The sequence below is a fragment of the Heterocephalus glaber genome, unplaced genomic scaffold, assembly GCF_053883595.1.
Source record: "Heterocephalus glaber isolate CG9 unplaced genomic scaffold, H.glaber_assembly_v1.0 deba00001509, whole genome shotgun sequence".
Classification (NCBI taxonomy): domain Eukaryota; kingdom Metazoa; phylum Chordata; class Mammalia; order Rodentia; family Bathyergidae; genus Heterocephalus; species Heterocephalus glaber.
The window spans coordinates 24,127,437-24,154,846 of record NW_028258325.1 but is presented as its reverse complement, the minus strand read 5'-3'; the positions used below and the strand labels follow the sequence as shown (position 1 = coordinate 24,154,846).

The window sequence follows — 27,410 nt, the reverse complement described above, 5'->3', positions numbered from 1 at the left end:
CAACTTGATTAGCTTAAGAGTCTCCTAGGGTACTACTAGTAAAGCATACTTCTCAGTGTGTCTGGTAGGTAATGGAAGTTCGATCTTGGGCACTGTATTTTGGCCTTGCCCTTTTCTGGCTCTGCTTTGATGTTCTGCTTCCTGCTTGCCATGAAGTTAGCAGCCTTGTTTCAACATGCTTTTCCACCATGATGTTGTCATCTTGGAGCAAGCTCACCATGGATTGAATCTCTTAAAACCAGAGGCCACTTAAACCTTTTCTCTGTTAAACTGTGGTTTTTGGAATTGTGTCCTAGCAAAAGGAAAGCTGAACAATGAAGAAAGCTAGGAGAAAGTTTGTCCATATAAATGTTCAGTAATGTATAAGATATTTCCTGAAAAGGACCTGGCCTTACCTTATTCAAGGTGTTCTGCAACTAAAAACTGGCTCAGGTCTGGGAATTGATTGAAGGGCCATGTTATGGCTTGTATCTAGATGTTCCCCAAAGCCTCTTGTGGTCATAGGTGGGGCTTTTGGGAGGTGGCTGGATCTAGGGTATGTGTTGCTGGGAATAAGAATGAGTGATTACTAAATTAGTTCACTGATCTGTTTAGCACACTTGCAGGTGTGGATCATGGGAAGGCCAACTCTGCATGTGGTTGGTACCACCCAGAACGCAGTTACCCTGGAAGGGACAAAAGGGAGAGTTAGTGAACTGGTGCTGCGGCTTGCTGCCTTCTGCCTGCTCATTAACTGTTTCTGCTCTGAGATGCCAACCTGCCTTGGAGCCGGCCAACTACGGATTGAAACTTTACAAACTGAGCTGAGGTAAACCTTTCCTCCTTTAACTTTGGGTGTTGAGTATTTTTTCTCAGCAATAACAAAAGTAACTGAGACAGGCCATGACTGCTTATGTGATATATGTTAGTTAGACTTGTGTGTTTGCTTGATTTAGAAACTTTCTGCTTATACATCTGGTAAATTTTATTAAGTAAGTTAATCATTTCAATTCTAGGAACACTCTAATCAATTGACCAATGCCATAAGTCAGCAAAAGGAAGATTTTCTGATTGTTGACTTAACTTTCTTATCCATTATGGTAACCAAGTCAAACTGCTTTTGGTAGTTTATGCCATTTGATCCCTGTTACCCCAGGATGAAAATACTCCAGTAGTGATAACATTGCCTAATTTGGTGACTGCAGTTCTCACCATAAGGTGTGGCCTACAGAAAGCTGTGATCACAGAGTTTTACAGGATGTTGAGGTTCTCTTCAAAAAAATTATCTCATAGTATTTGCTAAAGTTATGAATATAAATAAAGCTTAAATCACAAATCCATCCTAACAATAAATGAATCTTAAATCACAAATCCATCCTAACAATACTGTCCCACAGTTTGTAGGGCAGCACTACTGAAAAGGGCCAAGAACTAGCATATTGCAATTCTGTCCTGAGCACCAATGGGGTTGATGATGTCGTTTCAGACTAAGTGAAGAAGAGGAGATGAAATGTCACAGCTCATGAAGTGAAGGAGGAAAAGAAGAGAAAAAATAAGCAAACACTTCCTCCTTCAGCTTTTTTTTTTTTTTTTTTTTTTTTTTTTTAAATTCAGGCCCTCAATGTTTGGACTATGCCTAACTGCATTACAGAGGGAAATCTATTTGCTGAGTCCTTTGATTTCAATGCCGTTCTCATCTGGAAACATCTTCACAGAGATACCCAGGATCAAAGCTTTATCTCAGCACAGTCACAGCTCAATAAAGTTGATACATAAAATTTAACATCACACTCAAAAAAACAAAGGTGGCACAGACCAAATGTTTATTGAAGGTGAAAAAAAAGCTCAGGATAGAGAGAGAACAGAAACAGCACTCCCTTTAAAGAACACCTTAAGAGTGTGAAGAGAGAATAAAACCATTAACCTTTTACTTTAATATTATTTATGCTTCTTTTTTTTGCATTAATAAAACTGGAATTGCTCCACGTTCCTTTTGATAGTACTTCTGTCTATATTTCAAAAATTTTGCTGTTAGAGTTTTGAGTGAATTTTCATGTGATGACATTTTGAATATATGGAGAATTATGTTAGAAAAATACTAGATCTTTTTCAAACACCCTGAGTCTGAGCATTAACTGGCCCTTTATTAATCGTATGTCCTTTGAAAGTCAGTATAATGATAGATATGAAAATTTGGAACATGTGAAAATGAAATATATCATCTGGCATATAACAGGTGTTTAAAAAATAGCTGATATTTCGTAGACATTGTCTTCCCCTTCTCAATTCCTCCACAATGACTGAAGGATGCCTTTCTCCAGCCTTTGAGAACTGAAAAATGTCAAGTTTCAGTTGTCAGTCTTCTAAAAAACCTGCCCCTAGACAGGATCACCACATCTAAGGTCACATTGGTTCTAGACCCATCTGTATCAGATCCCAAATCATGTAAGAAAATTTTAGCCCTGGCCTTTCACCCCAACTTGGGAAAACCCTACGTGGCCATTCTAGCTTCTAATGCAGGGCATTTGAGGCCTTGTTATGACTACATGTGATGCAATCTATCCTTCTTTTAGTTTCTTCTCCAACTAGTATTAATCCTTGCAGTAATCTTGCATACTAATTTCTGTCTCAGAATCTGTTCCCTAGGAAACTTGAAATACAACATATAACTCACATGGCTCAGTAAATGCTGACATGCACCAAATTGCATTTTCTGCTTTCAGAATGAAAGTTTTCCTCCTTCTTTCTCAGTACTGATTTTGTTACCAGTGTTTCAGTAAGCAATTGGAATTAATGCAGCTATGGTTTTAACTCTTGAAATGTTGGGCACTCTAAAATTCAGTCTCTTTAGTACCCTTGGGAACATTTTTTGGCCATCAAGTCTTCTACATAGCATGTTCTCATCTCACTGATGAGTTTAGGTTTCCCTCCTTCCTGTATTATTTTTCTGGTACATTGATTTTATAAATATCAGTCATTTCATATTTATTGCTTATGTCATATTGACTTTTAATTTAATTTAATTTTTGGTTTGTTCTTATTCTCAGATTGTGGAGATATACAAACATATCAGTGATAAGGTAGAAGAGGGCTTTTAATCTGGAAGTCAGAAATTATGGTATGGATTTCTTCACTTACTAGTTACATGGCATTGAAAAAATCATTTTACTAGAGGCTTTTAATGTATGAAATAACAATTATGCAAAACACATTGCTGTGGGAAATGAGATGCAAAATCTTTCTGTTATGTAGGCATGTGCAAATATAGAAATCATGGAGGTGGGGGGATGGTGGATACATTTGTTTCTGGATTCCTAGGGTTTAGATCATGGCAGTGTTGACTCCTGTGGATTCTGTTTGTAATAGGCTCTAATGAGCAATAGCACAAACAGAGGTTACAATATCTGCAGAGAGAGTGGGGATCTGTTCAACCCTCAGCCACTCTTATAGCCAAGAAACCTAGTGCCAGGAGGAGTGTTAGCCAAAACAATGAGGAGGGGCAGAAATTGTGTGCCAAGTAGCAGCTGGAGCTTTTGAATTGCTGCCAGGATAGGCAGAGGAGTAAGTGAAGGTTATGTTACTAATAACCATACTCAAGTCTACTCTGGAAACTAGGTGGCCAATTATGCAAATTTATTATTCAATCAATATTTATTCAGACTCTTCAATGTGTAATCATTGTGCAAAATGGAATTGATGAATTGATGACAAAAACAAATACAAACTTACTGTCATGAAATTTTTCCCCAAGAGCAGAAACAGTATCTGTTTTTCTGTTTTCCTTTCCTCTTATTGCATGGGACAATTATCATAAAAATGGTGAAGAGAATCTCTCTGAAGAAGACATACTGGCTGACTTGAAAAAGAAGCAGATTTGTATTTCATAATGTATTTTTTTATTTCAAACATGCTCCTCCTTTCCCCAAGGTAATAGGAATAAGGTCTTAGTGGTCATATTTAGTATGAAAAAGCAACAATGCTCACTTAAGATCATCTCATTAAAGAGTTCCCATTTTCTGTCATCTCTTACTGAGCATTACTTTAAAACTGTCCATTAAGAGTTTATGGAAGAAACTGTTACAATTATTTTGCTAGTCATAGAAATATTACATATATTATGAAATATATGGTCAATGTTTGAATTTTTTAAAAGTCACAGTAAAAGACACATTGCCATTAGTCTACAGCAAAATACATCTCCTTGCTTGAACACACTAATCATTCTTGCTACTCTCTGAAACAGTTCTGGAAGTCTTATTTTATCATTGTCTCTACACTGAATTATAAAAAATTACTGGGATGCACTTGTTGAGTGCCATTAAATGGAAAGGCAGGCTCATAAAAACATTACAGTGTATTCTCATCTACTTCATTCACTGAATCTAGCACCATGTGACTTTTGGCTCTTTCCTCAAATCAAAATCACCATGAAAGTTAAATGTTGTTGAATTGATTCATGACATCCAAGCAACCGTGATAGTGTGACTAGACACTCACAAAAGAGGCCTACCAGAAAATGGAAAAGAATTATGAGATAAGTGTGTTTGAAATGGGAGGATTATTTTGAGGGGAAGTAATGGCAACATGTCTTTTAGTGTCATACATTTTTTTTTTTTTGGAACTGGAGATCAAATTCAGGACCTTTCTCTTTCAAGGCAGGCGCTGGAACGACTGAGCTAAATCCCCGGCCCTAGTGTAATAAAATTTAAAAAGTAAACATTCACCATAATTTTTATCACACCTCATATTTACTTTCTTTTTTGTTTTCATCATCTTGCCTTTCCAGAAAAACCAAATAAAAAGCTTCTACTCACCACTGGCTACTATAGGAACCCCTAGAATGAAGGTTTTAGTTCTGTAGTACTTCACCCTGTTAGGGGATTCACACTTATTCTGAGAACTGAATTGTAAACAGGTCCAGAGAGAAGATAAAAGTATTTATAAGTCGACTCATTCAGGGTCAAGTGAGGTTGTAAGGTACAATTAATTGCATGTGGATACCCAAGTATTCAACTATCCAATAACCAAAAAAATTGTTTTAATTGATTCTTTTTTTCTCTCCCTTTCCCTTTTTTCATATACCTGAGTATTTTTCTCCACTCAAAATGCAGATGTTGAGGCCTCAGTTCCCAGTATGGCTGTATTTGGAAACAGAAATTTTGTGGAGGTAATTAAGGTTAAATGAAGTAATAAGAATAGCGTCCTTGAATGATAGGAGTAGTGACCTTATAAAAAGAAGGATCAGAAAGAACCTACCCCTTTGTGTACAGAGGTCGGGTTAGCCCATGGAGTTTGACAACCAACAAGGAGCCAAAAGAAGATTTCTTAAGATGGAGCTTACCTTATGAGAACCTCTATCTTAGTCTTCCCTGACTTCAGAGCTGTAAGAAGTTAATTTCTGTTGTTTAAGACATTTTTTTCTGTGGTATTTTGGTAAGGGATCCTGCCATAGATTAAATTTATGTAGCTCCTCAAAATTCATAAGTTTAAGCCTAAAATACCACTGTGATGGTATTGAAAAGGTAGATGGGTATTTTTGGAGGCAGTTAGTTCATGATCTAAGATGGATCCCCTGTGAATAGGATTAATGCTTACATTTGGAAAGGCATCAGAGAGATGTTCACACTATGCTGTCCCTCTGAAGATGGCCTTAGGCAAAACAGGAAGTAGATTCTCATCAGACTCCACATCTCCCAGCACATTGAACTCTGACTTTCCTCCTTCCAGAATTGTGTGAAACAATAATTTGTTATTTCAGCCACCCATCCCATGGTACAATTGTTATAGAAGCCCAAACTGTGTAGTACTTTAGTGTACATATTCATTTATACATATCCAAAAATGTAGGAACAAATAGTTAAGATTTTAAAATACCCAAAATATTATGCCTCAGGGATAATTCATTTTTTGCATGTTTCCACTATGTTTCCTTAGACATAAAAGTCTTTTGTGTATTCTTCTTTCTTTTTTTTTTTTTTTTTGCTTAAATTCTTTTATTGGTACATTTTAGGTATACAATATGTTTACATTTATCATTGGGTGCTTGTGTCTGTACATGATGTATCTTAGTTCTTACTTTTTTCCCCATTATCTGTGTGCCCTTCACTCCCTCCACTCTTCCCTATTTACATAGATTTCATTTCCATTTTTTTTTCCTTTTCTCATAGTTTTTCCTTTCTCTTCTTCCCTTTCCCCTTCCCTTCCCCCATCCCCTACCCCTTTGGGCCTTTTCTTCCTATTTCAAATTATCAATTATTAATTTAATCGTTTTAATCCTTATTTACACTTTCAGTTTCTCACACTAGAGAAACTATTTGGTATTTACACATGTGTGTCCTATTTATTTCACTTAAGAATATGGCCTCATCCATATTGGCATCCATTTAGCTATAAAAGCCTCTAGTTTCTCCTTCTTTATGACTGAGTAGTAATCCATTTTATTAAAAAAAAAACAACAACACATCTTCATTACCCAGTTTCCAGTCGATGGGCACTTGGGCTGTTTCCAAGCTTTAGCTATTACAAACTGTGCTGCTGTGAACATGGGTGCACATATATTGCTGTGATATGATTCTTTTGATTCTTTGGGGAAGATACCCAGTAGGGGAATAGCTGGGTCAAATGGGACCTCTAGCCCTAGTTCTTTGAGGTATCTCCATACGGATTTCCACAGTGGTTGCACCAGTCTGCACTCCCACCAACAATGGATGAGGGGTCCTTTCTCCCCACACCCCCACCAGCATTTGTTATTGGTTGATTTCTTCATAGCAGCCATTCTTTCTGGGGTGAAGTGGAATCTCAGTGTTGTTTTCATCTCCATCTCTCGAATAACGAGTGATGTTGAACATTTTTTCACATGTTTATTTTTTGCTTTTACTTCTTTGTCTGAGAAATGTCTGTTCATTTCAGATGCCCATTTTTTAATTGGGTATTTAAATTTGGGGGGGTCTGATTTTTTTAAGTTCTTTATATATTCTAGATAGTAGTCTTTTGTCTGAGGTACAGGTGCTATGATGTTTTTCTCACACTGTAGGTTGTCTCTTAGCTCTGTTGGTGGTTTCTCTTGGAGAACAGAAGCTTTGTAATGAGATGAAATCCCAGTTGTTGATTCTTTGTGCTAGCTCCCGTGCTACTGAGGTTTTGTTCATAAAGTCTTTTCCCATGCCAATGTCTTCAAAAGTTCTACCTAACTTATCTTCCAGCAAGTTTAGTGTTTATGTCTTAATATTTAAATCTTTAATCCACTTCAATCTTAGTTTATTGGGTCTTGATAGATATGGGTCTAGTTTCAATCTTTGGCAGGTTGAAATCCAGTTTTTCCAACAGCATTTATTAAACTGGCTATCTTTCCTCAAATGAGGGTGATTGGCTCCTTTGTGAAAGATGAGGTGGCTGAGCATGTCTGGAGTTGTTTCTGCATCTTCTAATCTATTCCACTGATCCTCAGGTCTGTTTCTTTGCCAGTACCATGTTGTTTTTATCACAGTAGCTTTGTAGTATAGTTTCAAGTTGGGGATTGTGGTACCCTCAGCCATGTCTCTGTTGCCTAGAATTGCTTTTGCTATTCTAGGTCTCTTCTGGTTCCAAATGAATTTTTGCATTGTTTTCTCTAGTTCTGTGAAGTATATTGTTGGAATTTCAATCGGCATTGTGCTAAATCTATATAGTAGTTTTGGAAGTGTGGCCATTTTCACTGTAATGGTTCTTTTCTGTATTCTTTTTGCAATTTCTAAGGTATATTTGTTATTATTGCTTTGGTTGTTAGAGAGCAATATCAAATTCTAAAGGAAGAAATGTCATGGATTCTTACAATAGCATGATAAATACAAAAAGTTCATTTTCAGAATGAAATAAAGGTTACAAAAGTCATTGTGCTTTATTCAAAGAAATTTACATTTATTGTTCAATTAAGTTTGATATCATCTGTATTTAGAATGACGTGAAAATCTACTGAAAATGACAAAATTTGACAGGAATCACCTGAAAATCTTTTCTCATGTTCAAAGGCAGGAATAGTCAATCCTTGCTTATCTGTAGGAGAAAAATTTGAAGTAAATTTTAAAGCAAAAGAAAACCTAGTAAAATCACTTAATTTTAAAATATTCTTTGAGACTAACTCAAAATTTTCAAGTTTCATACATAAAATATTCTCTTGTGCAGGAGAAAGCAATCCCAGCATGTATCATGTAGTCAGAGAAATGAGGTAGAGTTCATGTGAAAAGACAAAATTACTCTATTTTTATATCAAAATAGATAAATTATGTTAGGAGCCCAGTTAACCGGTTACCAATGAAAACACAGATTAATCTATTGGAGATCTTAGCTTTTTGTATACTTGACCTATTAATTTAATCAAAATCCTACATGAGTGTGTGCAATTCCATATAGCACTCTATGAACTATAAATTAAGACTGTGAGTGTAATGCAGTAAATAATAGATAGGTAAATCAAGGTGACATCCCTTTGGATAGGATCCATATATATTGGGTTGCTGTCATGGCTGCACTAACTGGAACAGCTGTGCATCCCAAATCAAGTTCCTTAATCCTTCCGTGCCTGAGAGTCTCCATCTGTAAGAATGCATACTTACACCTGTCCATGTCTAATTCAGTAAGCTGAAGTGGCTTCTGCAGTCTGAAGGAGTCAATTTCTTCACTATAGGATATGGCGCATGAAGTTGTCTGGTTTTGTGTTTCAAGGTTGAACTGTTTGAATGTTTAAGCACTTTCAAGAGTTTAAAAATAAATTCTACTTGTTTTCATTTTGCTACAGTGTATGAATGTCATATTGTATACCTAAAATGTACCAATAAGCTTAGTGCATTAAAAAAATCAGGTAATCATTAAATTTATCAGTTTGCAAGTCTCTTGTACATTTGTACTCAAGCTTTCACTTTTCAGGACAGGATTAGTAAACATAACAGATTTTTACAGCTCAATTGGACACTTGATCTAAGTGATTCAAAAAGCTAAACAGTTCAGGAAAACAGGTAATTTTATGTTTTTATAAAATTTAAAAAGCAATTCAATTAAGGGATAATCATGCAAACATTTTAATGTTCTACATATGAATTTGTTTCATATGCATATTTACCTATATTAATGTAAATGAATAATAACATAAATGTATATACATATAAATTTTAATTATACAAAGTTTTACACAAGAACAACTACCACTTCCACATTAATTTAAAATATACCTCAATTATCATATTGGTTGTCTAGCTGCTTGCTGTTAAAACAAAACAAAACAGAAAATAATTTACTCAGACATCCAAATCTAAGAATTAACCTATTATACTAAGGAAATAGATAGATCAATGTAGATTTCTATCTAGCAAACATACAATAATAATACTTATATAGCAGTAGTTACAAAATCAGAATTTTATGTAATTCTGAACATAGACAAAATGTCAAATGTATAGATTTACTTTTCAAGAAAAACTGAAAAAGATCTTGCAATGAAAGATGTAAATATATATATATATATATATATATATATATATATAGTCTGTATACAAATAGACATATATTGGTCAGAACTGGGACAGAACAATAAAATAATGAAATAATGAATTAGGTCAAGATGGATCATGGTTTGCTTTGGTTTTTATTGCTGGTAAATGTTAGACTCTGAAAATTTTGTCACGAAGTTAGATATGAAGACTTCAAGGTGTTTGCCACATAGGAAAGTTTTGTTTTAGAAAAGGAGGAAATATATATATATATATATATATGAATGTATGTATATATGAATGATACCCCAACATTTCTTAAATATTTATCAGTAGCAAATTTAAAACTGCAAACTAAAATTTTCCTTACCATAATATTTGCACACTAGTTAAAAATACTTTGGGAAAGTCTGTAAATTTTGATTTGTCCTAAGAAAAGCATATTTAAGGACGTAAATACTTATTGAAGGGTAGACTCATTTATTAGTCTCCAAGAAAGTAAAACCTTCCTAATGCTCACTACTCTTACAGAATAGCCATCTATCTTCCCTTTCTCCACTCTTTTCCAAATAAATCATCATAGTTTATTAAAAAAGTATTACAATATAAGGTAGGAAAATGTTATGTTATGGATTCTCATTGATGGTCTTAAAAATACAAAATATATGAAAATAAGAATAAAATCAATACTTTTTTACTGAAAAGCATTGCTTTCACTAAAAATTTTCATTATTTTCAAATTCATATTTTTCTCTTGTAATGAAAGTTGTTAATCTTCAGAATGAAATGCTAAGGGAAATCTCTGATAGATTCTTCAAAGTCTCTCATTTGTTCAACATATATGCCAGGGCTTGGGGATAATATATTGGGCAAGAAAAGATTATCTACTTTCTCCTACAGCCTTAGTATTGTCTGTGTAATAAGACATAAAAAACAAATGAAGTTAAAAACACCCTATTAAAATTCCTGTTTACGATGACAAAAATCCACAACATTTTCTCCAGATGCTGGAGAGAATGAGGCATCAAGAACACTCATTCATTGCTGGTGGAAACATAAAATTTTACAGCCAGTTTGAAAGAGAGTTTGACAATTTCTGAAGAACTTAAGCAGGGCTTAAGCATACACTTACCATATGACCAACAATTGGACTCTGGTCTTCACAAAAATGAATGAAAACTTACATCCATATAAAAATTTATATATTGCAGATATTCTTAGCATCTTCATTTGTGATTTCCAAAAGTTAGGAACAACCAAACTGTGAACAGTGGCTGACTGGACAGTCTGCAGCACATCTAAATGTATACATATAGTAATATGTAGCACATATTACTAAACCATAAAAATGAATTATCAATCCATGGGAAGGCTTGAAGTTATCTTCAATGCATAGGTCAAAGTGAACAAGGCCAGTGATAGACTGCATGACTCCAATTATTGAGTCAGAATAGACAAACTCATGAAGATAGCAAATATATCTGTAATTGCCAAAGTTCTGCTGCAAGGGATGCACAGGTAGAACATGGGCAATCTATAAGACAGCAAAACTCTTCTGCCTAAAGCAGTAATAATGGATCTCATATATTTATTAAAACCCATAAAATGTCCAAAACAAAAAAAACCCTAATATAGACTAAAGACTTTAGTTAATGTTAACTGATAGTAATAGCTTCAGTTGTCATTAGCTCTACAGTAGTAATAACTGTGCCATTTTAATATAAAATGTAATAATAGAAATTATTTTGAGGTAGAGTATGTATGGGAACATTTTCTATTGCAGCTCAAATTTCCTGTAAACAATACTGCTCAAAATAAAGTCTATTAGTTTAAAAGAATCTGAAATCTGATAGCATCATCTCTACTTTCAAGTATGGCTGGACATTCTACAGTAAAATGTTTAAAATATGTAATGAAATGAAACAACAATAGTATGGCTGCATGATATAAGTGATTTCTTCCCCCTTTCTGTTGCAGAAATCACTCAAGTATTACAGCTGTCATTGCTAAAGGATTTCGGATTTATTCTGGAGTCTTGCTTTTCTTGATGGCTCTGAAGAAGTGAGTTATTATGAATCCTACAGCCATGAGAGAATAAATTCTCCCACCAATCTGAGTAACCTTAAAAGTTAAGATTTCCCCAGTCAAGTCTGCAAATGTGAATGGAGCTGGCTGATAAGAATGGGAGACTTACTTAGGATTCAGTCAAACTGGATGAGGAACCCTGTCATAGAAACTCTGAGATAATAAATGTATGCTGTTTTATGCCGCTAAAACAAAGATCATATAGAGTAAGAGGAGATCATCAATCAAGAGCCTCATGGGTGAAGTTCATTCATCTTATTAAAGTGATGCAATTTTGCAGAAGCCAAGGGTTTTGAAAATATCATTTTTAGACCTTCATATTTTGGGCCTTTGGTAGTCATCTTAAAGAGAGCTACTCCATGTTGTTCTGTTGTAGCTACAGATTTGTTGTCATCACAGCTTTCAGAAGGGAGAAATCTGTGAGATTTCCAGAACTGTTACACAATAATTTTTTATTAAACTACTCAGTGAGAGTGTTGTTGTTTTAATTGTCATTACATTAACACCATTAAATTAAACATTGGTTGTTTAACAGTTGTATCCAACAATCATGCCCGAAATGCATTAAATGCTTAATAAAATCTAGATTCCATGTGCTTGAATGGCTGAGGGGGAATGGTATCTTATTAAATATTTTCAACTACAAAAGAAGATAGGTATCATTTTGAAACTGAGCATCTCAGAATTGATTTTCCCAGGGCTCACAGGTAGTGTATGTTCTCATGGATTCCAGGATCTATAGTATTTTTAAACAGGTTTACTGAGATACAATTAATATATAGTATAATTTACCCATTTAAAATGTATAATTGAATGCTTTTTGGTATACAAGTAGAGTTGGTTTACCTACTGTGTAATTACAAAATGTCAGAGTAGTTTTACCTCCACAAAGGAAACTACATCCATTAACAATCACTCCTCTATCTCGGTGTGCTGGACTCTTCTGAACTTTTGAGATGGAGTGTAGCATTTTGTGTCTGGCTTCATTCACTACATAGTGATTTGTGATTCATCCTTATTAGAACAGGTTTAAATATATCATCATTTTTTATTGTTGAACAATATTCCATAGTATAAATAGGTGTAATTTTACTTATCTATCCATTGATTGTGAACCTTTGAATTCGTTTCCATTTTTGACTATTTTGAATTATTAATGTATATTTGTACACAAATTTTTTGAGAAGAATTTTTTCATTCCTTGTGTATATATGTTAGGGTTAGAATTGCTGGTAAATATATTTATTTTTATGTATATGGTAAATATATTTATTTTTTGAGGAACTGACTGTCAAGTAGTTTATCAAAGTGGCTGCATTGTAGATAGCATGCATTTTCCCATTAGGAATAAATGAGGTTTCTGACCTCTTTATATACTTTCCAACTGTTATTATTTCTCTTTTTTGAAAAATTTTCCATTTCAATGGGTGTGAAGTAGTACCTTTATTTCATTTCCCTAGTGACTAATGATGTTAAAAATCATTTTATGGATTTATTGGACATTTGTACATCTCCTTTCAATAAATGTCTTTGTAAAAATATTGTCCATTATAAAAATGTAGTTATTGTTATTTATTTGTCACTGATTTTAGTTGATATTAATTTCAGATATATAATTTTCAAATGGTTTCTCCGTCTCTGTATCAGTGACTGTATCATTGAAGATTTTTAAAAAATCTTAAATTTGATGAAATCTTATACTTGTCTATTAATCAATCTATCTTTTTATATCTTCTATTGCTCTTACTTTTGCTGCTCTATTTGAGTAGGATTTCCTTAGCCAAATATTCTTAAGTCTACCTCTGATATTTTCCTCTAAGAGTTGTATAAATGCAGTTCTTAGTTTTAGGACTGTTGCTATTTTTTAGTTAATTTTGTGCATGGCAAAAGGAAGGGATTCAACCTCTTACCTTTGCATGTATATCCAGTTGTAGAAAAGAATATTTTTCTTCTTTGTCTTGTCATTTTTGAAAGTCATATGATCATAATGGTTTATCTCTAAACCCCAAGTTCTATTCCATTGACTTAATAGCTAAGTGTTTGTGGAGCAACTTCTTCATTTTTATATCTTTGTGACAAAGATTTAGTCCTCTGATTTTTTTATTTTGAAAAAAATCTGAAGCTCTCCTGAGTCCCTAGTTTTTTCCATATGAATTTTAGGATAAATTTTCAGTTTATGTTAAATGGCAGCTCTGCAGTTAATATGGATTGCTTTGAATCTATAGGACTTATGGATGATATCACCACTTGACAAAGTCCCTGAAACCATCCTTACAAACATGTCTTTTATCTATTTAAGACTTTAATTTCTGTCTACAATATTTTGTATTTTTCAGAGTCCAAATACGTACTTTGGCTAAAATGATTCCAAATAGCTCTTTCTATCCTATTCTAAAGAGAATAGATTTCTTAATTATATTTTCATATTTTCAGTTAGGTGAATGAAAACCAGTTAATGTTTTAATTCTGCACCTTGCAATAGTATTGAATTAATTTATTTTATTATATTTTTACTAAGGTAGATCTCTTATGATGACTAGTGTACATAATAAATTAACAGTAACAGAAATGCTACCAATTCAAGTGGTACTGAAATGAGATTTTTAGGTCCTAAAAAGTTCTTTTAAAATATTTCCTTTTATTCTGGAACAGATGATGGAGAAAGGATATGATTCTTTCAGAAAGAAATGACTCTTGTCAGTTTGCTACTTTACATTTAAGTACCACTCAAAACATGAACATAAAGCAAGTAATTCCTCTTTGCCCATCACTACACCAGATATATAGCTGGGATTTCAGATTTCAATTACACATTTTGTCTGTTACCAGAAGTTAAGACTGTTCTGCGACAAATAGGACAGGTAGAATTCTCAGATAACCAACGATCGATGCAGTGGGGATGGTACTCATGGGAACAAGGTAGTTTCCGAAGTTTGTTGTCTTCTGTATAGTCTCTAATACAGATACTACAGGTTTTTAATGCATCGTTTTCACCAAAACTTCTCATTGTCAAATTGTCAATTTGTTCTTTGGTGAATCCTCTAGGTTGCTCATCATCAACATCATTTAATAGGAAAATTTGAGCCAGATTAAAGAAGGGTAAAGTGCCACTTTCACCAAATGTGCCCGAGGCTCTGTTTCCACCCCCTCGCCTGGCACTCAGCAATGAGCTTTCTTCATTACTGCCTTCAGACAACTCTGAACTAGTTTCTGAACTTTCACCACTGGAGCTGGAACTAGGACTGGAACTCAAACTGAAACTCAAAATGGAACTTGAACTGGACCCAGGACTGCTGCCACCACCAGACCTCCCTCTTCCATTCTGTGACTCTAACATTTCCATAATTCCACTTGAGATGGAAGCACCAGGTTCTGAATGACTATCACTGTAATTAACATAGCTTAGCTCACCAAAACTTGTCATAATCTGCCTTAACATGGTCTGACTTGGAACAGACATATTATTCTCACTTAAACCAGTATTTAAGATTCTACGAATGGAAATCTTCATTGTACTGACATAGGTTCTCACACCTGCCCGCACAGAATGTGAAAGTATATGACTAAAAGGTTCATTTTCATAAGTAACAGTATTAGTTGGTGTCTGAGACATTGACCGAGATCTGCTGGCTATGCTATTTCTCTGCTGATATTCTCTGGCATGATCTCTTCTGACTTGAGGACCAAAAACTATGGTTGGAGGTCTCTGTGTTGACTCTGTGGATTCCCCACTACTGGCTATGTCTGAAGAGCCTGCTCCTCCAGAGACATGTCTGCTTCCAGAAGCTGCAAAAAGACCTCTACTTGGCAACCCAGGCCTAGTTCCTTGTTGTCTCATTATCACATGGCGCCAGCTTCTGGAATGTCGTTCTATCTCATTTACATGCACAAAATTTGAGATGAGAGATTATGAGATCTTCGTGAAATTTCGCTCCTTGGATGCAAAGTTGACCTCCTCCTTTCAGCTCTGGTTCTTGTCAGCTGGTCTGTGCTGCTTCTTGCCCTCCTCTGGCTTCTAGCAGGTGCTGTGAATGTTTCAGTTGAATTTCCTTGTGACCTAGATGGTCTTGAAGATGTTGACTCAGATAGTGGATTTTCCACTTGCCTTTGGCTGTTTCCTGTAATTTCTCCACTAAAACAGCTTGAAGATGACTCATGTTTATTCTCTGGGTTTTGGCTCCCATTATTTTGGTTAACATTTATCTCTAAATTGAATCTGGAATCACCAGTGTTCGGATGCATCTGACTCACTGCTCTCCAAGCTTGGTCTCCTCTTTGTCCACTTTGTGACCTATTTCTAGTGTGTCTGACAGAATTATCCCAGTCTATTATGGAGTCACCATTAGACACAGCATCTGAAGAGTCTCCACCTGCTCTATTTCCTTCTGAGTTTTGTGGTGCTAGACCCTCTTTCATCTGTTGTAGTCTTCTCAACAATTCTTCCTCTGTACTTTCACCAGGAGGGCCTAGCAAATTGTTGTCTCTCATAAGTTGATAATTTTCTTCACTCAAGTTATTTACAAATTGGTAGAAAGCTTCCTCCTGATCCAGTCGGTCCATCTGCCTTCTGTATTGTGAGGCAGACTGTTTGCTGCTTCCTTTATTATTAGAATCTGAAGTTTTCCATCTTGATGAACAAGTGAAAAATTATAAAGTTTTAGGTTCACGATTTGAGTCCATTAGTTCAGTCTTTGCCACTGAGACTCTTCTCCTCCCCTGCCAACATTTTCAAGTTTTCTAGAATGTGTAGACCATGGAGTCACCTCTGCCTCACCTCTGCTCCCAGATGTTGCTCAGGCAACCATTTTCTTCTCCATTGTTACAAAGCAGTGACAGGATACGACTGCTTTTAGTTCTAATAGATATTTTAGTGTATTGTTTAGAATATTCTGTGTTCAATCTGAAAGGAGGGATAATTTTCTTCTGCTTCCACATGGATTCCTTTTGTTTTTCTTATTTAATTTCCTTGCTTGAACTTTACATTCAACATGAATACAATTAGGAATGACACGCATCTTCGTTTATTTCTGTTATTAAGGGCAAAACATTTCATTTTTCACCATTAAGCACACTAGTTTTTGGTTTGTTGTGTACATTGAGGCCATACTCTTAAGTGAAATAAATAGGACACGTGTAAATAATGAATAGTTTCTCTGGTGTGAGAAACTGAAACTGTAAGTAAGAATCTAAATGTTGTGGATGCCTTTAATCCACAACATTGATTAAATTATTTTATATTCTTAGTTGAGCATTTCTTATGAGGAGGTGTGAGCTTTTGTGAAGTGTATTTTCTGTATTAGTAATAACTTGTAACTTTTTAATCTTTGTAGTATTAAAATACTACAATCATATAGTACATCTGTATTCAGATATTAAAACAAATATGTGACCATGAGATAAGTCTCAGTAGATTAGTCTTTCAAAAAAAAATATGTTGGGCTAGGGATTTAGCTCAGTGGTTCTGCCGCCTGCCTTGCAAGCTAAGGACCCAAGTTCGATCCCCGGTACAAAAAAAAAAAAAAAAAAATGCTACTGGACTCAGTGAGTTGCTATTTTATTCTAAAATTTAAAATCTCTGGTTTTAAGGAGTATTTGCCTGAATTTGTTTTTATTATAATGCATTTGGCTAGGTTTTTGTCTGTATAAAACTGACCTCAGAATATGAGGTGATGTCTTCTTTCGCTTCTATATTTGAGAAGAATTTGTGAAGGATTAGTATTAATGATTTTTGAATGTTTGGTTAAATTCACCATTAATGCCATCTGGGGTAGGGCCTATTCTTTTGTGTGTGTTTGACTTTTATTTTTAATTATTAACTAAATTACAATAATTGTTTTAGAACTATTCGTAATTTTTTGTTTTTCTTTTACCCAGTTACATTCTTCCAAAATTTATCCCTCTTATCTAAGCTGTTTTCTTCTTTGTTGACATCCATATCTTCTTAATATTAATTAATAATCCTTTAAATTTTAATGCAGTATTTAGTGGTGCACTCTCTTTCCAGATTTTGCCATCTGAAATGACTTTTTTTAACAATATAATGAAATGCTTATAAAATTTTTGATAATTTCAAGGAATCTAATCTATGTTATTTCTATTCTCTATTTCATATGCATCATTAATTCTTTATTATTTCCTTTCTTCTGCTTGCTCTAGATTTAGTTTGCTTTCTTTTTCAACTGCTGTAAGATGGATCTATATTATTGATTTGTTTCTTTTTTTAATTGAAGCTTTTTTAGAAATGAATTTCCCTTTGAACACTGGTTAAAGTCATTAATGTTAGCATACTGTGCTTTCATTTTCATTTATTTGAATATATCTTATAAAATCCTTGTGATTTATCTGTAGTTATTTAGACATATATTGTTTAATTTCCTTGTTTTTTATATATCAAAATTTCCACCTTTTTATTTTTACTTAAATTCATTTATGGTTGAAGAGCATATTTTATATGATAGGAATACTTTTTGACTCTGCTAAGGCAATAACGGCCTAGTATAATGGTCTATTTTTAAGAGCCTTTCAGAAACACTTTAAAAATGTATATTTAGTTGTTAGATGTTCAAAAATTATACTTGGTTTACAGTATAGTTCATTTTCTCTATGTCTTCATTGATCATGTTCCCAAGAGTTCTGTTCATTATTGAAAATGGAGTTTTAAATATTAATTTGTATTATCTACTTATCATTTAAAGTCTCAGTTTTGTTTCATATATTTTGGTAGAGTGTGAGATATGTATGTGTCTATAGTTGTTATTCCTCTCTAATTGGTCGATTATCTTATCAATATAAACATTTCATTTTACTATATTAACATGCACTATTATGTTTTATGGCAATTATTGGAAAAATATATCTTTTATCATCCTTTTACTCTAAAATTAGAGAGCTAAATCATTTTTTTCCCTTGCTGTGACCTGGATATTCTTTTCATCTTTATCTTTCCAAATTTGATTCTGATGTGGGTAAGTGAAGATTTCTTCCTACTTAGCCTGCTTGGAGTTCATTGTGCTGCTTGTATGTGTGTGGATAAATGGTGATCATCAGATCTGGAAAATTTTTAGCAATTATTTCTTAAAATATCTTTTTCTATATCTTTATTATTCTTTTTTTTTTTGGTACAGGGGATCGAACTCGGGTCCTTGCTGCTTGCACAGCAGGCAGCGAAACCACTGAGCTAAATCCCTGGCCCTATATCTTTATTATTCTTGTCTTCTTCTGCTACCTCTAGCATATGTTTGTTTGAGCAAATAGAGGTGTCCCACATTTTCCAAGCCTCAATTTTTTTCTCTCTATTCTGTAAATTACATAATCTTGATTTATTTTCAAATTTGCTTTTCTTTTGTCGGTCCTCTGAATTACAAATATGAACACTCTATTGATTTTTCATTCTTTATTTTTAAAATTTTTCAACTCCAGAATTTCTATTTGATTTTAAAATAATTTCTCTTTATTCTCTAATTGGTGAGTTATTTTTATTGTAATTTTGATTTTATTTTTATGTGCTAGGGATTGAACCCAGGGCCTTTGTATTAAGCAACATCTCAAGTATTATTATTATTATTACTATTATTATTACTATTATTATTACCATTATTATTTTAGAGACAGGTTGTCATTAAATTAAGCACCATTGCATCCAACTTGAATTTAATTTTTTAAAGTTCCTATCACTTCATTTAATTGAACATAATTAAAATAGCTGCATTGAAATCTTTATCTGGTAACTGTATATATGAGCACTCTCAAAGGCCATTTCTGTTCTTTTCTCTTTTCTTGTGCCTAGGCGTCTCTTGTCTTTGAGTTACTTTCTTGTCTCTGAGACACAATACTTGACACCCACAACTTAAAGGAGCACAGGTTTAAGTACAGTCCATGGTTAGCTGGCTACAAGTCAGGATATCATGGGAGAGGGGCATAGCTACACGTCATGGAGGTGGGGAAGCAGAGAACTACAGGAGGAGCCTGGAAGGGAGATTCACCTTTCCAGGTCTCTCTCTCTCTCTCTCTCTCTCTCTCTCTCTCTCTCTCACACACACACACACACACACACACACACACACACTATACACACATACAGTGACCCTTGTACTCAAAACAGACCCTACCTCTTAACAGAAAGTCAGCTATAATGCTCTCATAATCCAGTCACCTTCCAAACACATCAAGGTTCAGGGAACCTTTGGAACTGTACTACAGTCTTTTCTTGTAACTTACTAGTCTTTTCTTTCAAGGCTTTCTCCAACCATAAATGGCTTCTTTTTAGCTCTTTATTTTCCTGCATTACTTTTTAAAAAAATTTTATTGGTACATTTTAGGTATACAATATAATGACATTCATCAATGGAGATTTGTACCTTTACATAATATATCTTGATTCTTATTTTTCCCCATATTCTGCCCTCCCTTTAACCCCTCCACCCTTCCCTATTTACAAAGTCTTTGTTTGCATTATTTCACTTTCTCGTGTTAATTCCATTCCCCTTTCCTTTCCCCTACCTACCCCTCCCACTTCCCCTTCTACTTTGCACCTTTTCTTCCTATTTCACATTATCTGTTATACATTTTGCTGAATTTCTTCATTAAATTTCTTTTTGCTCTGCTATTTCATTTCTTGCCAGTCTGGAGCAACTTGTACCCACTGAATTGGTTTATCATAAAAAATTTCATTGTTTTTGAGAGCTCTCTTAGCCAGAAACTTTCCCAAATTGGTGTCAAATAAAATTTGTTCCCTTGGAAGGAGCTACAAAGTTCTCTTCTCTCCAATTGCTTCTTTGTTTGCTAGAAACTGACACTGTAGAGAGCAGGGGGACTGGATAAAGCTTGATTTTCTTGGAATGACAACTCTACTCTTCAAGTAGGGCTGATCTTTTTGGTTTCAACTTCCAGCATGGACCATCCACTCCACAAACCATCTGGCCAGTGGGAAATTGGTGCTTAGTCTCATCTTGTCAGGGGTCAACTGGAGCTCTCACCGCACAAGTGAATACATCACACTTGTTGAGAATACAGGTGTTACAACCTGGAATTAGAGACAACAACCAAGGTTATCCTTGTCTGGTGAGAAACTGTAACCCTAGGCTGGGTTGGGGGAGAGGGAGTCCCATCTTCTTTGCTTCACCGCATGTAGTAGAATCCCACAACACTGAGTTAAAGGGGCTGGGGGAGGAAGAGGGTCATGGCTCAAATATCACTAACTCTCACTGTTCTTACTGAGACTTAGTAGATTGATTGAATAAATGCTTTCTTAATTTTATCTATATCCTTAGTATAATTTCTAGAGACTTAGTTGACTTTCATAATTTTCAGAATTACTGTCGATTATTTTGTGGGTCTCATTAGTTTACCATCACTTTTTGGGGGCATACAGGAAATCAAACTCAGGACCTTGCACTTGCAAGGTAGGCGCAGTACCTCTGAGCTAAATCCTGGGCCCCTATCATCACTTTTTGGAACAGTGCCATGGTGCATCATGTACTCAATTATTAATTCTTCTATAAAGAAATGAATTATTGTATATGAACTAAATGTGTGTGTGTGTGCATGCATTTTTGCTCTGTTACATGCTCCTTCTTTGGTCTGATGAAGTTGTATTCATAAGCTGCCTTTGTGCTACCAGAAACAGCATATCTCAGGAAATGTTTATGTAGCATTGACCAGAAAGACCTATTTATTTTATTGATGTTTTATGCTCACAAGAAAACATGGATTCCAATTATTTTAAAATTTCCATCAATTTTCCTTAGGAAGTTTCGATATTAAATGCTGCAGTACATATTGTAGTGATAGTTGAGGTATTTATTCTTAGTAAATGTAAAGAATAATGTGGAGACACCATTTCTCAATGTAAGAAGATAAAAATATATTTGGTTAATGATACTTTAGAGTAAAATTTCCAACTTGTCCTTATTCCCTCAGTCGTATTAAATTCAGCAGATTTTTAAGACATAATAGATTAATTTTGTCCTTTTTTCTTTTTATTGGGGGAAACATTTTATATTCTTTAAGGCCTCGCAGGTATAATAAGCAATGAAGATTATGAAACTGAGGATCCAGGGCCTTTAACATTCCCAGGCCTCTTTCAAGGATCTCAAAGAAGGTATTGCAATATGTTCATAGAATCATGTTTTTGAATAATTTGAATAGGTAAGATATGTTAATAAAAATCAGTTCCTACTCTGGTCTCTTTTCACTCCAGTTTTTTCCCTGTAGCATTGGCATTCTAAAAAGCAAGAAAATGGAAAGTGAGCTGGGTATATATTTATTTAGACTTAATGGGAAACATATTTCCATGGTTCCATGATCACTTCAGATATAAAAATTAAATTATCTTTACACATTCCAATGATAATATGACATATGAGAATATTCGGTAACTTGTTATGTCAGCTCAGTAAATATTTGCACAGAGAAACATAGGATGCAAATTGAAATAGCTATTTGAGTTTGGAGTATGTGGGTAGGTGAGATGATACAAGGTTTAAAATGCACTGAGATAGCCAGGAAGTGTGGTGCATGCAGGTAATCTCAGCATTATGGGGATTTCAGGTAGGAGGTATCCAAGTTTGAACCAAACATGGGCAACTTAGTGTCTTAGTGAGATACATTAACAGAGTAAAAAATAAAAAAGTATTGAGTATGTAGCTCAGCATAGAGGCCCTGGGTTCAGTCCCCGGTATGGGAAAATAAGTAAATACGTTAAGACAAAGTTCATCTATTGAAAACTCTTCTAAATCTTACATTTTGTAGATGAAAGTGGAGCATTTGTCCAAAATTTTGCTTATTAATAATGAGTTGCAAAGCTGAAATTTTTCTAAACTAATAATGATAATATATATTTCCAACAATCACATAAAAAAAACTGAGTTATCCTTCATTATTCTCTAGGGAGACCAGAAATCACAAAATGTGTTAACAAAAAGATGATCAAAAGTAAGTATCAAATTCATAAGAAAAACTGTTATTCCAGGCAATTAATAACAAAATGTGGTGGGGCTCTTTTTGGATTTGGGGGTTGTATATGGACATTTTCAGTTTTCATCCCTAATTGAATAGATTTGAGTCTTGTCTTTCCTTTGTTTTTGATAAGGTTGGCTAAGGAGTTATCAATTTTATTTGATCTTTCAATGAACCAACTCTTTGGTTCACATGATTGTGAAGATATGGAGAAAGAGGAAAATATATATATATATTTGGTAGGGATGTACATTTACAACCACTGTGAAAAACTGTATGAAGTTACCTCAGAAAATTAACAATAGACATGCTATATGATTCAGCAATCATTTTATCAAATATTTGCTCAGAAGACTTGAAATCACTTTGTAAAAGAGACATCTATGCTCTAATGTTCATTGAAGTGCTATACACAGTAACCAGATTATAAAGTCAGTCTAGGTAAACATCAACACTGGATAAATGAATAAAGAAAATATGGTATATGTACACAATGGAATGCTGTTCAGTATTAGAAGAAAATCTCTGATCTTTGCATCGAATCATGCAAAATTGGAAAACATTATGATATGTGAATAAGTGAGGTACAGAAAGAAATACAGCATCTTCTCACTAACATTTAGAATCTAAAACAACCAAACTCCTAGGGGTAAACAGAAGAGTGGTGGGTAAACAGTTGGGGGATAAGAAGAAGATGATCAAATGGTACAATATTCAAATAGAGGGAATATATTTTATAATCTATTGCAGAGTGTGGTAGCCATATTTAATGTGTATTTTTACACTGCCGAAAGGGTAGATTTTAAAGATTCTTAGCACAAAAATATAAGTATTCGGGCTGATGGATATATTAATTAGCTTGATTTAGTTATTGCACATTGTATTTAGATATAATATTCACTCCCTCGATATATACAATTATACACTGTTAATTTATAGCAAAGTAAAAAAAAATGAAAGAAAATGTATGAATTTATCTCTTTAGTTAATAAAAACATCTATGGCAACTTACTTTTAGTAGAAAAGACAGAGACATAACCAGCTGAAATTCATAAAATATGATAAATAGCATAAAAATTACCTTCAAAAATATATGATAGGGCCGAGGATTTAGCTCAGTGTTTCCGCCTCCTGCCTCACAAGCACAAGGTCCCGAGTTCGATCCCCAGTACTGAAAAAAAAACCTAACAGAATAACACAGAATAAAGGGTGTATAATATATTTGGGGTGGAAAGAAAGAATCTAAATTACTTTCAACAAATTTGACTTCCTCAGTTTTAGAAGAGATTCTCTGAGTGAATATCATGAGAAAATATCAGTGGGTTGAATTTTTATCTCTTTTGCATTTCTTTTATATGACAAGAGATGATATATGCTGGTCATTCTTATTAGAAATATGTTATTGTTATGGGGTATAAACAGCTCATTTTCCTTGAGAAGACAAAATAAATATCAAGGACTCAACTACACTACTTGCCAGTGGTAAATATTCTATTGTTGATCTCCGTTGCCACTTTTTGTTATTCTTTTAAAAACCATTGAATAGTATTACAGTATCTCTCTGAAAGGATCTTGAAATACTAAATGAGCTGGCTTTTTAATACAAAAGTGAGGAGTTTCACAGGTGGCAAAATTGATTCAAAACAATAAACAGTTTGTGAAAAAGAACTGAATATGTGTACAGAAATGAGAGCAAAGCTTTTAGAGTAATAAAAGTTATAGTCCACACTCTATTTCTACACAGAAAATACATTTTTCAATCATCCCTGCTTTCATGAGCATGAGTGAGTCATGGTTCTCCTTGAAACACTTACACATTCTTCTCACCCACTGTTTATGACATAAGACATGCTTACATTAAGAACAGTTTTTAAATGGAAGAAGATTTATATCCTCCTCCTCCAAAAAAGTCAAGAAAATAAATTATAGTGCTTTTGAAAAGTGCATTTTTAAAATTTTAAAAGTAGGAGTTTATTAGTGTTTAGAGGATCTTTTCTCACAAAAGCCTATTTATGGAGTGTTTCAGAAATGTATATTTGATTCATTAACAGTTACATTTTATTATTAAAATAAGACAAGTTCAAACATTTTTAAAGCTTTGGTAATGATTTTTACTCCAGATAGATTAGGATACTTCAATACTCACAGATGTTTTGTAATTTTTTGTGTGTGTGATTTTTTTTTTTTATATTTGTGTCTTGGATAGAAGTACCTTTGGTTGTTCTAAATGGTGTACTGACCTTTTACTTAAACAAACCAGCTTTCAGTGGCTTCATCATTTATGACTGTAATGTGTAGTATTAGATAATTCAAAATACCAGAAGTACCAAGGTGTGATACACTTTTAAATTACTCTGCATAATTTTCTTGAAGCTTTATCTGAGATTTTAAATTTTCAATTCAAGTAAACAGGAGTATTAGATACTGTCATCCAGGCAGGTTTTCGATGTCTAATCTAATACAGGTGACAAACTTTTAGAAACAGTCCTAGAATCTTCAAGCATAAGGATTTATATGAAAAAACCATTGGCTTTACATAGCTCACCTACCTGCCTCTTGCTGCTGATGGCCACAATCACAAGTACCTTATTTTTTGTTCTCTCACTCAGGTCAATTTGGGAAAAATGCTTTTAATTTAAATGAAGCATTTGTGTTTTGAAATTTGACACTCATGGTTGGTACAAACAGCAAATTTAATCTATAATTAACAACTGACTGTAGTTGCAATGTGGCGTGTTTGGGACCAGAGGAGTACGGGTCTTTATAAATCCCTGTTAGACAATGTACATTAACAATAACTTAACAATAAACTCTCTCTTTCTCCTCTCTCTCTCTCTCTCTTCGCTCTCTCTCTCTTCCTCTCAACCGGTTCTCAGGCCAACAATAAACCCCAGGGCCTCGTGCATGCTAGACAAGCCCTAACCACTGAGCCACACACCATTCCACAATGAAATTCTTTTAATATACATACTTACTGCAAACAGAGGGAAATGTAGAGTAAGAATAAAAGAATATGTATACACTGGAGCTGGTTGGCTTGGATTTCAATGGTGATCTCCTTGCCTTCTACCTTTATGAGACTAGGCAGTTTACTTAAGCTATTCAGACTTATTTCTCCACATTTAAGTAGGAATAGGTGTAAAATAACTTTAACTTAGAGAGTTGGCGTGAGTATTGATCAACAGCTCTGGGAATAAAGGAAAAACCCCATCCAGGTCTGCTGGCATCCCCCCTCCCCCCCTCCGCCGTTAACCAACACAAATCCTATTTCTGCTTATCTCTTGGACACAACAAGGAATCCGAAGCCACCCTTGACTCCTAGGCTGCCACTAATGAGCTGCTCATGCTATTTCCCACAGGATACCAAAGAATAAGGAATTTGGGGCTGGAGATGTAGCTTGGTGTTGCAAAAGAATTTTCTCTCATCCAGGAAGTCCTGGCTTCATCCCAGCACTAGAAGAAGAGAAAGGAAAACTACTGAGGGACTCTTCACTCAATAGCCTGGTCAGCTCTAAGACGCTGAATTGGTAAGAGTTGTCAGGTTGGTAACATGGAAACTTGTTTGTCTTTGGGACCAACTTACATCTCAAGATTCAAAATGATCTCTTCTTCTAGAATCGCAAAAGCAATTCTGGGTAACAAAGGCAAGGCGGGAGGCATCACAATCCTTGACTTGAAATTATACTGGAAATCTACTGTGATAAAAACACCATGGTACTGGCAAAAAAACAGATCCAAAGATCATTGGGAAAGATTAGAAAATTCAGAAAGAACTCCAAACATACTCAGACACCTTATCTGTCACAAAGAAGCCAAACACCTTCACTGGAAGTCTAAAATTTCTAAAACCTGAAGCTACCTGTTGTTTGAGATGAATGTATAATATGACCCCCAATTTTAATAAATTTTTGTGCATTTCCCATAATCAAGTTAATGATTCTAAATTAATTAGACAAAAGTCTAAACGGTACTGACTGCAGGTAACATTCACCAATTACTTACTTTAGGACTGGCACTGCTCATGGATGCCTGCCCATGCAATCACAGTTCCTGTATATATTTTGAATAGCAATGAAATTGAAGACTAGAATAATGCCACATAGGGAGACCTGACATAGGGAAAGAAGAATCCAACATTTCTTTATTTATACCTAAATCTTAGACCTTTTAAAGGCAGAGATAATATGGGTAAACCCTTGTACTGGTGAAACAGATACATTCAAATTGGTGGGATTTGTTTCATTTTATTTCTTAGTAATGATCCATGCATACTGGTTTACCTGATTCCCTCCTTCCCCCAAAACATATGATTTTCTTGGCTTCATGACAGTGGTGAAAACTGTATGAAAAATCTGTTCTCAAAACAATTCCATTAATCACAGACTCCAGGAATGTTTAAAAGAAAATGTGTTATAAATATGGGGATATTTATTAACTTTTCAATAAATTGTAATCTTTTATTGTTTCTATCAGCTTCCTCTGGTCACAGCTGTAAATATCTATTTTAGTAACTTTGTCTTGTGGATGTAGACTCACAGAAATTACTTTAATGGTTTTATGATTATTTTAAACTATAAGTGCCTTTAGCCACTTATATTTACATCTTGATAAAATTCAAGCAAAATATTTAATAAAGGGGAGTTGAAGTACACTTTGATTCTTTGGTTAAAATTTACACTAATATAGAAGGTGCAAAATGATTCGTAATCAATATAATAATACATGTTAAAAATTTCCAAGTTGATGATACCAGATGTGAAAGTTGTAACTAATAGGACATATCTCCGGTACAACATAACTCTTTCCTTCTGCAAAGAAGACACCTTTCTGTGATGTGGTAAAAGGTTGTTGGTTATATCTAATTGAAGGATACAGATTTCAAGCTGTGTGTAGGTGATACATGAATTTTTCACTCCTGCTGACAAACAC

At 34.3% G+C, this 27,410-nt stretch overlaps 1 protein-coding gene and 1 pseudogene across 3 annotated transcripts in view; one reads left to right on the top strand and one right to left on the bottom strand.

Moving 5' to 3' along the window:
• The window catches only part of LOC147825090 (uncharacterized), a 195,107-nt gene extending 182,169 nt beyond the window's left edge, over positions 1-12,938 (top strand). Inside the window, exons 5-7 of one of the 3 annotated variants that reach the window (XM_087187434.1) lie at positions 595-808; positions 3,027-3,097; positions 11,418-12,938. The gene's annotated coding sequence lies outside the window, so the exon portion shown is untranslated. Of the gene's footprint in view, positions 1-594; positions 809-1,465; positions 1,591-3,026; positions 3,098-11,417 lie in introns of those variants that run through there. The other 2 variants (XM_087187436.1, XM_087187435.1) reach the window with 2 other exon arrangements.
• Positions 12,939-14,072: 1,134 nt separating this feature from the next.
• Positions 14,073-16,163, bottom strand: LOC101707938 (E3 ubiquitin-protein ligase RLIM pseudogene; annotated as a pseudogene).
• Between the last annotated feature and the right edge of the window lie 11,247 nt (positions 16,164-27,410).